At 38.5% G+C, this 13,854-nt stretch overlaps 1 long non-coding RNA gene across 3 annotated transcripts in view; it reads right to left on the reverse strand.

The window, feature by feature from the left end:
- LOC112922013 (uncharacterized) overlaps positions 1–13,854 on the reverse strand; it is a 349,135-nt gene that overhangs the window by 206,632 nt on the left and 128,649 nt on the right. For 2 of the 3 annotated variants that reach the window (XR_011995529.1, XR_011995531.1), the window contains 2 exons: positions 12,677–12,916; positions 9,277–11,498 (listed from right to left, as the gene is read on the reverse strand). The exons of the other annotated variant lie outside the window; for it this stretch is intronic. This is a non-coding gene — a long non-coding RNA (uncharacterized lncRNA). Of the gene's footprint in view, positions 1–9,276; positions 11,499–12,676; positions 12,917–13,854 lie in introns of those variants that run through there. 3 annotated transcript variants of the gene reach the window in all.

Raw genomic sequence — 13,854 nt, forward strand, 5'->3', positions numbered from 1 at the left:
AGTCTTCAATCCTGACTCTCATAATAATCCTGCATGAAGGGAATAGTTATCCTTGTATGGAAAAACACTCAAGCTCTGAGATATTAGCTCACATAGGGGTTAAATCCCCTAACGATCCCCCAAATTAAAAAATATTGGCATTTGCTCCTACTGAAATTCAATATCCTCGGCTTCTTAAGACAAAGAACTTTTATTTTAGTTAGTTTTAATTAATGAAATCTGCATTCTGTGGGAAATAGACCCCTCCAGTCTTACTCCTTTTACATATTTGAAGAGACCTCCATAGGGAGTCTCTCTCTCTCTCTCTCTCTCTCTCTCTCTCTGTCTTTGTCTGTCTGTCTGTCTCTCTTTCTCTGTGGAGTGAACCAGCATAGGCTGGCTCCAGGTAGATGAAAGGAAGGAGCTGGGGTGTGGTGGAAAGCTGTTGAACCTTGATGCACAGAGCCATACCATCCGCAGGTCAGCAGATGGCAGCCAGAGCCCCATCCTCACACATGCTAAGTTCCTCGGAGGTCCCTGAGAAGCCGTGCTGCTCCCCCTTTGGGCATTCCCTTTGAGCTTGCCAGCTCCTGCCTGGCTCTCAATCCAAGAGCGTTAAGTGAGACTTTGAACAGCGTCAAGGGCCTGGTCATCCCTTCCTCCAGGCATGATTTGTTAATCTACTGTGAATGAGCCAAGATGAGAAACCCTGCAGCTGCTGCACCCACAGGTGCCCAGCTCATTCAGACATAAACCAATTGGCCATGCTCTAGTCGGGAATTTGTATGACTCAGAGCGGAGAATGAGAGCCTGCTCAAGACTCTTGCCCGTGGAATTTATAGTGTTGATGGTTAATTACCTTGGCCATCCACACTAAGGCTTTCTTTCCCTAGTCTTTTGCCAATGGTCACAGTTTGTTATTGCCTATTAATTTTGTACTTGTCAGCAGAGGACTCACATTCTGAGATAATGAGAAATTGCAGTGTCTTTTCCTGATGGAGAAGGTTGTCTTCACTCCTCCTGGAGTGTCTTTTTCTACTCAAGTGCAGAAGCCTGCTGTAGTAGAAAAAGCAGCTCACCTGGAATCAGCCAGATCTGTTTTGCTCCCAGCTCTGCCACCTGCCAGCAGCATGAACCTCTGTAATCTACTTGGCCCCTCTTCACCTCAGTTTCCTACCCACAGTGCTGCTGCGGAGATTAATTACAAATGAACAAGATAATAACGGAAGGGTGCTGGCATATAGGGAGGGCTCAATTACTGTGTCTTTCTTCTTCTCTTCCTGTGTTTAGATCTGATCACTTTCACCATGGGCATTAATGACTGTGCTTTATCAATCACTAAGCACGAAGTTCAAAGCTCTTTTATTAGTGGTTATGGGGATACAACAGTAATATTTCTAGAGGGGCTTAACATCTTGTTGGGGAAAGACGTAATTAGAGAGTAGGATGGTCAACCATAAAATGCTCAATTACCCAGTGCATACTCTTGGCCCAGGGTGGGAAGAAATCTGTGTGGGCTCTGGTTATCAGGTTCAGCTTCATGGAGAGAGGGTGTGGAATGAAGAACTAATGTGGCACGTTGCCCTGAATGCAGTAGCAGATACTTTATAACTGCTAACTGTGTTGAATGATTGTACATATTTAATGTTTGGAATGAATAACTTTCTAGTTTACAGTGTAAGCTGTTCAGAGGAAAAGTAAATGTCAGTGAATGGTTAGAGAATTTAGGAAGGACATGGACAAAATTTTAAAAATTAGGGATTTATTTTCAAATGTATTAGAAAAAATTAACACATGCATTGCTTGAGTTTATATTTTCTAGATCTGGGGTGAAAGTTAAGTGTTAAGATTGTGTTAATTTTTTAAATACATTAAATAATATTAATTTTTTTTTTTTTTTTTTTTTTACTTATGATAGTCACAGAGAGAGGGAGAGAGAGAGAGAGAGGCAGAGACACAGGCAGAGGGAGAAGCAGGCTCCATGCACCGGGAGCCCGACGTGGGATTCGATCCCCGGTGTCCAGGATCGCGCCCTGGGCCAAAGGCAGGCGCTAAACCGCTGCGCCACCCAGGGATCCCCATTAAATAATATTAAAGGTAGTAGATAGGTGTGTCAACAATCAATGGTGTATGGCATGTGAATGACTAAAGTTTGGGAAACTCCACTGGAAGTGGTATGATTAGTCTCTGGATAACTTTTGGGGGAAAAGATAAGAACCAGAATCTTCATCTCTCCGCTGTGAGAGGTTGTGTGCTTTTACTTTTCTTGACTCATTTTCCTCATTTATTAAACAGGGATAATTTTGCTGCTACCTTATGAGGATGGTTAATATTTATAAAGCATTTATAACACTGCCTGGCACATGTTAAGAGTTCAATTAGAGTAAGAGAAAAAACCATGAGAGTTCTATTGGTTTAGGGGTTGGCATTGACTAAGTGAATGATGGAGGTACTAGGTGTTCTAATAGGTCTTTGAGAGGAAGCGTTAACCTGCCCCACACTGACACACAGTGCTAGGTCAACAGATTGTGCTGTGGTTGCCAGGAAGAAATTTGTGTTCTGTCATTCAAACCCTTGTGGGTTACTCAAGGTCACAAGTCCTTTTCCTGTATGACCAGAGAAACCACATACTTGGGCAGCTGGATGCATACTTCTGCCAATGTACAAAGAGCTGATGTGATTCTACAAACAACGGCATGGGTGGTTTTCCCTGTGAGGCAAGTAAGTCCCCAGTCAACCGAGCTAAATTTACTCCGAATCCTTGAGCCTGCTCCAGTGAGGTCCTGGACCCTCCTGATTCTTTCAGAGGCAGATGAAAGAATGAACCAAGTCTTGTCTCTGGTTTTTTATTCAGTTGATAAACATTTTATTCCAATCCCAGAAGCTTGCTGATTTGAATTGGATGGTACAAAGTTTATATATAAAGCTATTTGGTTCCACCCAGAGGTAGATATATTTTAGTACTCACGCAGATTGCATTTACCACTCCTGATGTATAGCCACTGGTTTTGGAATTTTAAAAATATCTTTATTTGGCAACACTTATCAAGTGAGCAGGCACTGTGACAGAAATGCTGTCAAAGATCTGAAGAAAACAATCCTCAAAGCTCTACCTCCTGTGCAGCCTTCTTGAGCACCAGACCCATATTGCCAAGGCTTCTAGACATCCCCTAATGCATATGGAGTTGTTCCCTTGAGAATTTCCAATGAACAGGAGTGTTTAAACATATTGAGAAGTCATGCAAAAACAATCCTATTTAACCTAACCGTGTTTGGTAGTGGATTCCTTTTGAATGATAGCCTTAATGTTTCTGTTCCCTAGAAGGCAGAATAGAAAATACTGCCCCAGCATAGCCATATCATCCACTCAATCATCAGCCTAAAACCCTGGATAATATATCCTACACTTCTTTTCCCTCAACCAGCCAGTCCCCAAGTCCTATTGTTCTACCTTGGGGATATTTCAAGAATCCCTCCCCACCTCTTCATCCCTGCTACCAAAGCCTTAGCTTAAGTCCTGCTCAGATCTATTTTGAACATCCAGACTCTTCTCCCTACCTTCAGCCTCTCTCCTCTATAACCCATTGTTCAGAGTTATTTTCCTAAAAATAAATCTTATCATATTACTTTTCTACTTAGAACCTCCCTTAGTTCCCCTTTGCTCCCATGGAGAAGCCAAACTTATTCTCAGGCACTACTTCTAGGGCAGAAAATAGCATGGTAGTTACAGGCATAGACTTTGAAATCAATTAGTCCTGGCTAGACCCTGGGCAATTTATTTAGTCCTTTCAAGCCTCAGTTTTATCATCTATAGTCATCTACAATTATGGTATAGATTTAACAGAACTATGGTAAGGTTTCAGAGGAAAATACACATATGATGCTTAACACAGCACACAAAATATTGAAAATGCTTATAATTTTAGTCATCTTTATTAATATTATACACTACCCTGATCAGATAGCTGAGCCCTAGCTCTCCAATTTCAACATGGGACAGCCTTCCCTCACAATTACCTATGATTCAGTCAGAGGGCACCATCTAGCCTTTCTCCAACATGGCCTGCCTGTCTCCATGATTTTGTACTTTTCCCTCTCTACAAGGTACTGTTCTCCCCTCCTCTGATGGATGTGTCCTCGTTCCAAGAGATCCCTCTGCCAGTTGAAAGAAATAACTGTCATAAAGTCCATGTGCTTTCCTCTACAGGGAAGTCTTGAAGGCTTTGCCTGTTTATTTAGAATTGGGTAGAAGTTTCAACCTACTGATTTAGCACACAAGATCATCTAGTTTCCTTGGTGAGTGGGAGAGGAAATGGTGTGCTCAGCTTATAAGGAGATCAGACTGGAAGCCACAAGGGGAAGCAAAAGCTAAGAAACAAGAAGAGTGACATGACAGCCCACTTAGTTTAAAGCATAGCTTACAGGGACCTCACAGTATTAATATCCACTTCAACAGACACTTACATAAAAGGATTGACTGGGCTCCGTGCAATAATTGACATTCCTCATGATGACTACAAAATCACCAGAAATTAGCAATGAAAGTTATAAATGCATTTTACTGTCAAGTGCTTATGATAGACAACCATTATGCTAAGTGTTTATGTTAAGGGTTTTGACTCACTCTCATCGTACGTAGTGCTACCACCCTCCATTCTACAAATGAGAAAATCAAGGCTTAGAGAAATTAAGAGACTCATAGGTGTTCAGTTGGTGAGTGGCAGAGTTGTATTGATTCTAAGGCTAGTAAATCCAATCATTTATAATATTACTGCTTTGTAAGTTTACTATGTCTGATAAATTCTGCTTAAATAGGCATGGAATATTAATACAAATATTTATCATTAATATGTAGGACTAACTGTATTTTGCTAAGTTGTTTTACCTGGAGTTGTTCACATTTTTTAAATGCTGGTGTGTTAGCAAGCTGCAGAATTCATAAGCAGGTATCTCATATTTCTCCGCTGCTAGATAAATGATGCTTCGAACAGATGACTAAGAAAGTTAGCTTCCCAAGAGAAAATCTAATGACTGTGAGCATGTTTGTGTTTCACAGGCCTATTGTGAAAATTAAAGTTTCAACCAAAATTGTATGCTTTATTTTGTCATGGGAGATTTTCCTTAGACCTGGAGTCAAAGGTAGGTATGTGAATTGGAATGAGTAGATTCAGTGTTCTTCTGATCTCTGTTTTGTTTCAGAGACAGCTCAGTGTGTATAAACTTGTTTCTCTTCTGCCTTCTTGGTTCTTCTACAAAAGCAGAACCACCCCTGTGGGGGACACCGCCTGTTGCCTGTCCCTTCAAGCTTGTCCTTAGGCTATCACCTTTTAAAGCCAGCTCTTGTCTCTCTTCCCATTCAAGCCAGACCCTCCCTCTCTTGTCTAAATCTTAGCCAAGCATAGCAAGACCAGCTGGTGAGAGCCTTGTCAAAAACAATGGCACCAGACCCTGCGTAATGGAACACTGCTTGTGCCAGTCGAAGCTTCCTGGATTGGAACAGTTGATTTTGAGTTGTGGCCCATTCTCTGACCCATATTGAAGCACTGTCTTCAGTGAGGATTAAAAGCCTTGTGAACTGGAGTAAGAAGAAGTAGAAGAAAGAGGTCATTGTGGGTCTAGAAAGAATCAATACTGTCTCTTTGAAAAAGCCTGTGTCTGTTCCCAGACTGACCATCTGCGGCTGTGTGGCTCAAAACCAGCTACAAAGGAGGAAAGGAGAATTAAATTGAGACGGGGAGAACTTTACAAGGCAGGTTTCCAAGGTAGCTTGTTTGGGAAGACTAAAAAGGAGCCAAAGACGGTGTACGGAGAAAGGATTCAAGAAAAGTAGAAAAAAACCTTCGATTCCTCTACATACCTGTACTTCATCTGCCCCTCCTGTGCCCCTGCCAAATGTTTTCCAGATGTGAATAAAGAACTATTTCTATAGCACTCACAAGTTCTCCTCGATTCTTGAAAGCCTCTTTAGCATAATTTTACAAAAGTATTTTTGTATTCAATGAAATTGATATTTCCAATGCATTCCAAACTTGGAGCTGATGGGCATGAATGCAGGGTGGGGAGGGGTAAGAATAGAGAGAGATGGTGGTGGTGCTTTGGTGTCCTTACAGGAGAGAGAGTTTCCTCCACTGAGGATTCATGGTTTCACTTTTCTTTGGGTGAGGGTGGTAAATGAGTGAAGACACAGCAGCAAAAGTGGCCAGAGGAAATTGAGAGTACAGATGTGTGATGCAGGATTGTCAGGCTAAAACTGAGTGTGCTCAGATCCATGCTAGATCCCTCTGGCTTTAAGAAACCAATGATACCTGCTCCAGCTCATGTTCTAGAATTAGAAAAACTTTTAAGAAAATCGATACATTTCCCCAGGAGGCCAACCAGCCTTAGAAGTGATGCAGTTCTTGATCCTTGAGTCTGGAATTAAGCCCAATGTTGCTGCAGCAGTGAAATGCTGCATAGTGAGTGGGGTATTGAAGCAGGAGTGGTGAGAGCTTCAGCATTGGACAAACTCTGGCTCCAGGATGGATTGGCTATGTATCCCTGGATGAATCCTTAATATTTATAATCCTCAGTCTTCACTAATAAATTAAAACGGAAAACTGAATCTACTGGAAGACTTTTTTTTTTTTTACTGGAAGACTTTTGTGTCATAACAGCAGGAAGATAGGAAGTTAATGATTTCTTGTACATGATCAGTATTTTGCTTCAGAAGGCAATTTCACACATCAAGTCTGTCCACTAGGGTATCCTATAGCTCTCTTCCCCCATTATATTCTAGAGGTCAGTGGCCCAACTGACTGTCAGTGCACTTCAACTGCACATTTCCACAGGCACCTGTAATCTTCATGATTCAACTAAACTCATGGTTTTGCTTAAATGTGATCTTCCTCTCACTTTCCCAATGTAGCATTAGTTCTTCCAGGTGAGAAATTTCAGTATCACCCTTGATTCCCTTTGTCCCATTCATCACTGTCCCATACCACTCTTATCATCTGCTTTGTTCCCTCCTTTGTCACTGACTCTGCTTGAGTTCAAACTCATTGTCTTTCATCAGAGCCAGTAGCATCCTTTTTGTTTTCAGATTGAGTTGAAATTTACATATTAACCATTTTATTTATTTTGTATTAAGTTGTCTATGTTTTATAATTTTTTCCATTTTATTGAGATGTAACTGACAAAAATGTGTAAAATTAAGGTATACAATATAATTAGCCATTTCAAAGTCAACAATCTGGTATAAAAAAAAAAACAAAAAAAAACAAACAAAAAAAAACAATCTGGTATAATCACAGTATTGTGCAACTACCACCTCTACTTAGTTCCTAAATATTTTCATCACCCCAAAAGGAAATCTGTACCCATTAGCAGTTACCTTCTATTCCCTCCCATCCTTAGCTCCTGGTAACAATCAGTCTGGTTTCTATCTCTATGGATTTATCTATTCTGGATATTTTGTATTAATGGAATCACACAATATGCAATATTTTATTTCTGACTTCTTTCGCTTAGTATAATATTTTCTATTTCTCCACATTGTAACATGTATCAGTATTTCATTCCTTTTTGTGGTTGACTAACATTATTTTGCATGTATATATCACAATTTATTTATCTATTTAACTTAAGTGGGCACTGGGTTGTTTCCACCTTTTGGCTTTGTGAATAGTGCTGCTATGAACGTAGGTGCACATGAATTTGTTTTGCAATTCTTTTGGGTATCTACAGAGGAGTGGGATTGCTTGGTCAAGTGGTAATTCTGTATTTCACTTTTGAGGAACTGCGAAATTCCTTTCTACAGCAGCTGAACCATTTTATATTCCCACCAGCACTTTTAAGGATTCTGATTTCTCCATATCTTCACCAACATTTGTTCTTTTCCATTTGTTTATTATAGCCATCCTAGAGAGTGTGAAGTGGTATTGATCTGCAATTCCTTAATGGCCAATGAGATTGAATATCTTTTCATGTGCTTTTTGGCCATTTTTATATCTTTTTTGAAAAGATATCTATATAAGCACTTTGTTCACTTTTTGATTGGATTGTTGGTCTTTTTGTTGTTGAGTTATAATAGTTCTTTATATATATTCTGATATATATATATCTAAGATATTAGATATATATATATAAGAATCTTACCAGATATATGATTTGCAAATCTTTTCCCGTTCTGTATGTTATCTCTTTATTTTCTTGATAATGTCCTTTAATGCACAAAAACTCTAAATTTTGATTGAATCCATTTTACCTATTTGTTGTTATTAATGCTTTTGATTGCTTAGACTTTGTCATATCTAAAAATTCATTGTCAAATCCAACATTGTGAATACTTACTTCTATTTTTTCTTCTAAGATTTTTATAGTTTTATTTTTTTTTATTTTTATAGTTTTAGCTCTCATATTTAAGTCATTGTTTCATTGAGTTCATTTCTCAGTGCTTTTAAAAATCACCCTTATTAAAGTATAATTTACATATGAAAACATTCAAATTTTAATGTACAACTTGGTGAGTTTTGATAAAGGTATACAATTATGTAACCACCATTGCAACTATGATTTAGAACATTTCCATTACCCCTCAAAAGTTCTCTTGCCTCCTTTTATATAGTTAATACCCTCTCTGACCCTGGTCCCTGGCAAAATTAATTTGCTTTATTCAATAGTTTTGCCTTTTCTAGAATTTCATAGAAATGGATTCATACAATATATAAGTGTTTATGTCTGGCCACTTCACTTACAATAATACCTTTTGAGATTCACCTAAGTTGTATCAGTAATTCACTCCTTTTTATTTCTGAGTAGTATGCCTATTGTATGTTTATACCACAATTTGTCTATCCAGTCACCAGTTGATGAACTTTTGTTTCCAATGTTTTGGCTATTATAAATGAAGCTGCTATGTACATTTCATACAAGTCTTTTTATGGACATATGTTTTTAGTTCTCTTGGAGAAATTCCCAGGAGTGGGATTGCTGAGTCATATGGTAAGTGTATGTTTAACTTCATAAAAAATTACCAAACTATGTTCCAAAATAGGCATATGATTTTCAACTCCGACTGGCAATGTATGTTTCGGATGCTGCATGTCCTCAACAACACTTGTTATTGTCAGTCTTTTTTCATTCTAGCAATTCTAATAATGTGGATTGGTGTCTCATTTGGAGTTTTGTTTTTTTAATTCGACATATTTTTTTAGAAGTATTTTTAGGTTTACTTGAAAATTACACAGCAAGTAAAGAGAGTCCCCATATGTTCCTTTCCCCAAACCCCTTAAATTTTACAGATGGTGTGAGGTATGGCCTTACTTCATTTTTTTTCCTCTTTTTTCTTTTTCTTTTCTTTTTTTCTTTTTTTTTTTTTCTTTTTTTACATGTGGATATCCAGTTGTTCCAGGACCATTTGCTGAAAAGACTGAAAAGAATATTCTTTTCCCATTGAATGGTTTTGGCATCCTTGTTAGAAATAAATTGGCCATAAATGGATGAGTTGATTCTAGACTTTCAGTTCTATTCCAATGGTCCATAAATCTATCCTTATGCCAGTACCATGCTATTGTGATTACAGTAGTTGTGTAGTAAGGTTTGAAATCAGGAAGTGTGAGTCTTATAACTTTGTTCTTTTTCCCTATTGTTGGGCTATCCAGGGCACATTGTGATTCCATGTGAATTTGGTGGTCAGCTTTTCCATTTCTGCAGAAAGGGCCATTAGCATTTTGATAGGGATTGCACTGAATCTGTAGATCACTTTGGGTAATATTTCCATCTTAACATTATTGTCTTCTAACTCATGATTACGGGATGTCTTTCCATTTATATAGTTCTTTAATTTCTTTCAGCAGTGTTTTGTGTTTTCCATGTACAGGTCTCTCATCTTCTTGGTTGGATTTTTTTTCTAGGTATTATATTCGTTTGCATGCCATTATAAATACAATCTTTACTTAATTTCCTTTTCAGATTGTTCACTGCCAGAATACAAAGATACAACTTATGTTTGTGTATTGATCTTCTATCCTGCAACTTTGCTGAAGTCCCTACTAAGTGCCAGGAAGAGTCATTCATGTCATTGCAGTTAATTCTCCCTTGATTAAACTCTGCCCACTTTCCAGTATCAACCCCCATCACTTGTTTCTTTGCTGTGGATGGTCTGACCATTCCCAGCAGCTTACTATTCTTCAAACCCATCATACTGTTTCTCAGTTCACATTTGTGCTGGTATTTCCTTAACCAAAATGCCTAACTCCCTCACTTCTCTAGGTGTATGACCAACAGTAGCATTACTTAGAGCTTGTTAGAAAATGCAGAGTTACATGGCCTGTCCCAGCTACTAAGGCAGGATCTGTAACTCCAGTGATTTGGATGCAGATTAAATTTGAGAAGCATGGATCTTTTTTCTCCTTTTCTATCAGATAACTCCTCCTATCCTTCAAAGCCCAGCTTAGCTATCGCCTCCTCTAAGACTTTATCCATGTCCCAGGTAAAAGTTAATCAATTCCTCTCTGTGCTATTTCTTTTATATACTTATACCACATCTGTTTTCTTTACTAGACTATGAATTACTTGTATCAAGGAATTGAGTCAGCTTCATTTCTATGTCCTTTGCAGGCAATCAACCTACAATAGATATGTGTTGAATTAGGTGGATAGCCATCCACATGAGGGAGATTGTATCATTATATGGTAAATGCAGAAACTGGAGCTCAAGGAAGTAAAGTTGTGTTGTAGAGACACAGTTGAAATTTGAGCCCAGAACCCTTCATTTCAATGCCCATGTTCTCACCTTTATGCCATACAGCCGTTTTAAGAATTTTAGACAGTGAAGAGAAATACCCTAACATACTGGGATTTTCTACATGTGGGCAGCTGCCTATTCTGAGGTTGGTAACTAAGAGTAAGGAAAGTCTAGTAACTAAGAATAAGGAAAATGCAGCCAAAGAGATTGGTACTGGAGCACTAGGCATGTCTTAGGAAACCAAAGAAATACTTTGAAATTTTAAGATCCATTTACAAAGATCAGTCCAGTCCTAAAGTGTGTTATCTGGATGTTCTTCATATGCATATCTATATGTGTACAGTGCCCACCCTAAAAAATGTACTCAAAATTTGTTGTCTAAAAGAATGAATGAATGTCTTTCTTTGCACCTATATGTGTATCCAAGTTCATATGTATATATTACACATCTATAAATAGCTATGTATATCTGTGACTGTGTGTTCCAGGCCCTGCTCTTTCTTCAAAATGTGGTCTGGAGGACCAGCAATATTGGCACCACTTGGAAATTGGTGGAAATGCAAAGATTCAGGCATCATCTCAGACAAACTGAACCAGAATCTGAATTTTTAATCATATTCCTGGATGATTCATGTGCACATAAAAGTCTGAGAGTACCATTCTAAATCATCCCAAGTATGCCAGGACAGGCTGTCATGTCAGGTCTAAGCAAAAGATGCTGAAAAGCTGCCAGAGAGATTTTTCAGTTACTTACAGTACCCTGGGATCATTATCTCACTCCTCTGCTCTTCACAACCTGTAGACAAAGATCTAATTTACCACTTAAAAAGAGAGCATACACATGTCACCACAAGCACACAGAACATATCTGAACCTTTGTTGATACTTTATGATCTGGTTTGGCCTTAAAGCCTTCCTCAGTGTACAGAAAAACTTGCCTCTTTCATTCAGTAGAGCTACTCATCTGCCCCTTTCTTTCTCTCTGCTAACGTTCTTCCCCCCACCTCCCCACTCACTCATTAGCAAGAAGATAGCTTTTCTCTTCACTAACCTCCATTCTAGCAACTCAGAGAATTTTTCATTTTCTCCATTACCCCAGTCCTAAGAATTAGATGTGTGTGTGTATCTGTCTGTTTTGTTTTGTTTAAAGGTAGCTGGGGAACAACTGATATTTCTAAAGTTGCTAAATACTTGGAAGAACATATGCTCTTTCCTTTCCTCAAATTTGTCTTGGTAATCATAACATTGGTTGGTTGCACTGACACTATCCTCTTTCTTCATCTACTATCACCACCTGCATCATACCTAAGGCTTTTTTTAAAAGTATAGAAATTATCCTAGGGTCGCATTTTTTCTCTTTCTACCAAGTAACACAGTCTTCAACTCAAAGAAAAACTGGTAATTGAAGCAAGCTAAAGATAACAACTAGGGGTTATTTCTGAACAACATTGCACTGAAACTTATCATTTCTCTCTAAAGCTCTCTTCTTAAGGAACTGATAAAAGTGGCTCCTATATCCTTTTGCTAAAGATGGCATCAAATGATCATGATACAGATGGCGACATAATATTATATAGGGCATTACACACAGTTATAAAGTTGGAAAACCAGCTTAGTAAATGACTCTGCTATGAATAGAAACATGTATTTATTACAAGTTGGAGTTTTATTTGACAAACTGAAAAGTGCAGAAATGCCCATTCTCTTTTCTCTGCAATTAAATCCCCCTCTAAGCACCTATCTATCTATCCTGGCAGGAAATTTAAGTTATTAATAAGATTCTCCTGGGGGTTATGTCAAGGAAAGAGGTTGTCCTTCTCTTTAGTTCATGACCCATGACCATCATCAGCTAAAGCAAGGTCCCACTTTGGATTTACTTGTTTTTCTTCTTTATCCCTGTCTCAATTCACATTCTCCCGCCTCTCCCAAGGTCCCCACTTGAATGTATTTAAGTATGTTTTTGGTTGTATGTACCTCTTTTCTCTGCAGCAAGGTCCAGAAAAGAAGACAGGAACATGGGTGCAAGTTCCTTCTGTAGAGAAGAGTTGGAATGCTATGCTGAGATAATAGTTTGTAATTGATTTACTGAATCTTTCTCTTTCTCTTGTTTTTCTGGCAAGTAGCTGGACCCCTGATGTTGCCTTGCTTTGGGGATTTGTGTAGGGCAGAAGGCAGCAGGTATTTGTAGTTGGACCTCCTCTCTTTTGTAAAAGCCTAAACACAAAGAGGAGATTTAGCTTTTGAAGGTATTTAGATGCCACTGTGAATGTGTTTATGATTTAAACAAATGGATTTGAAATCTAAATCTTTTTTATTTCATTCAACTTATCTTTTCATTCATTCAAGAAACTTATTTCTTATTACTGTAATTCCATTTATTTATTGCTTTTAGCAAGGTCATAATACACTATCAAATGCATTTTTAAAAAAGATTTTATTTATTCAACAGAGAGAGAGCACAAGTAGATAGAGGGAAGAGAGAGAAGCAGATTCCCCACTGAGCAGAGAGCCCAGCACTGGGCTCAGTCCCAGGAACCTGGGATCGTGACCTGAGCAGAAGGCAGACACTTAACCAATTGAGCCACCCAGGGACCCCTGTCAAATGCATTTGATACACATTTTACTTACCTAATCCTTTAGTGAAGAACTCACTAAAGTTGGAGTCACCTCCAACCTCAGTAACACACTGCAAGGAATAGCCCTACACATTTTCCTTTACAGATTGGTTGAGGACTTCTCTAAGATTTATACCCAAGAGCAGGATTGCTGGGTATAAAGTACTATATATTAATTTCACCAATAACTACTTTCCTGAATGGCAATGCTAGTTGTGAACACTGTGATTTAGAATAAATATATATTTAGTCTTCTTCCACTGTTCTAGCACCTAGCTCCTAAAACCCTTGAGATTTCCTTTAGGACAAGAAGAGAGAGGTGTCCATTGTTACGTTAATGAAGCAACCTTAGGTACTTACCTAAGGCTGGAAGCTGGTTGCAGGGAGAATCAATCAAGTGATAAGAGCTCTGGAAATTTCAATCCCACCCCTGAACTCCAGGGAGGGGAGAAGAGAAGGATGTTGAATCTATCACCAACTGCCAATGATTTAATCAATTATGACTATGAATTAAAGCCTCCATAAAAGCCCAGAAGG

This window comes from Vulpes vulpes, chromosome 12, assembly GCF_048418805.1.
Source record: "Vulpes vulpes isolate BD-2025 chromosome 12, VulVul3, whole genome shotgun sequence".
In the NCBI taxonomy this organism is placed as follows: Eukaryota; Metazoa; Chordata; class Mammalia; order Carnivora; family Canidae; genus Vulpes; species Vulpes vulpes.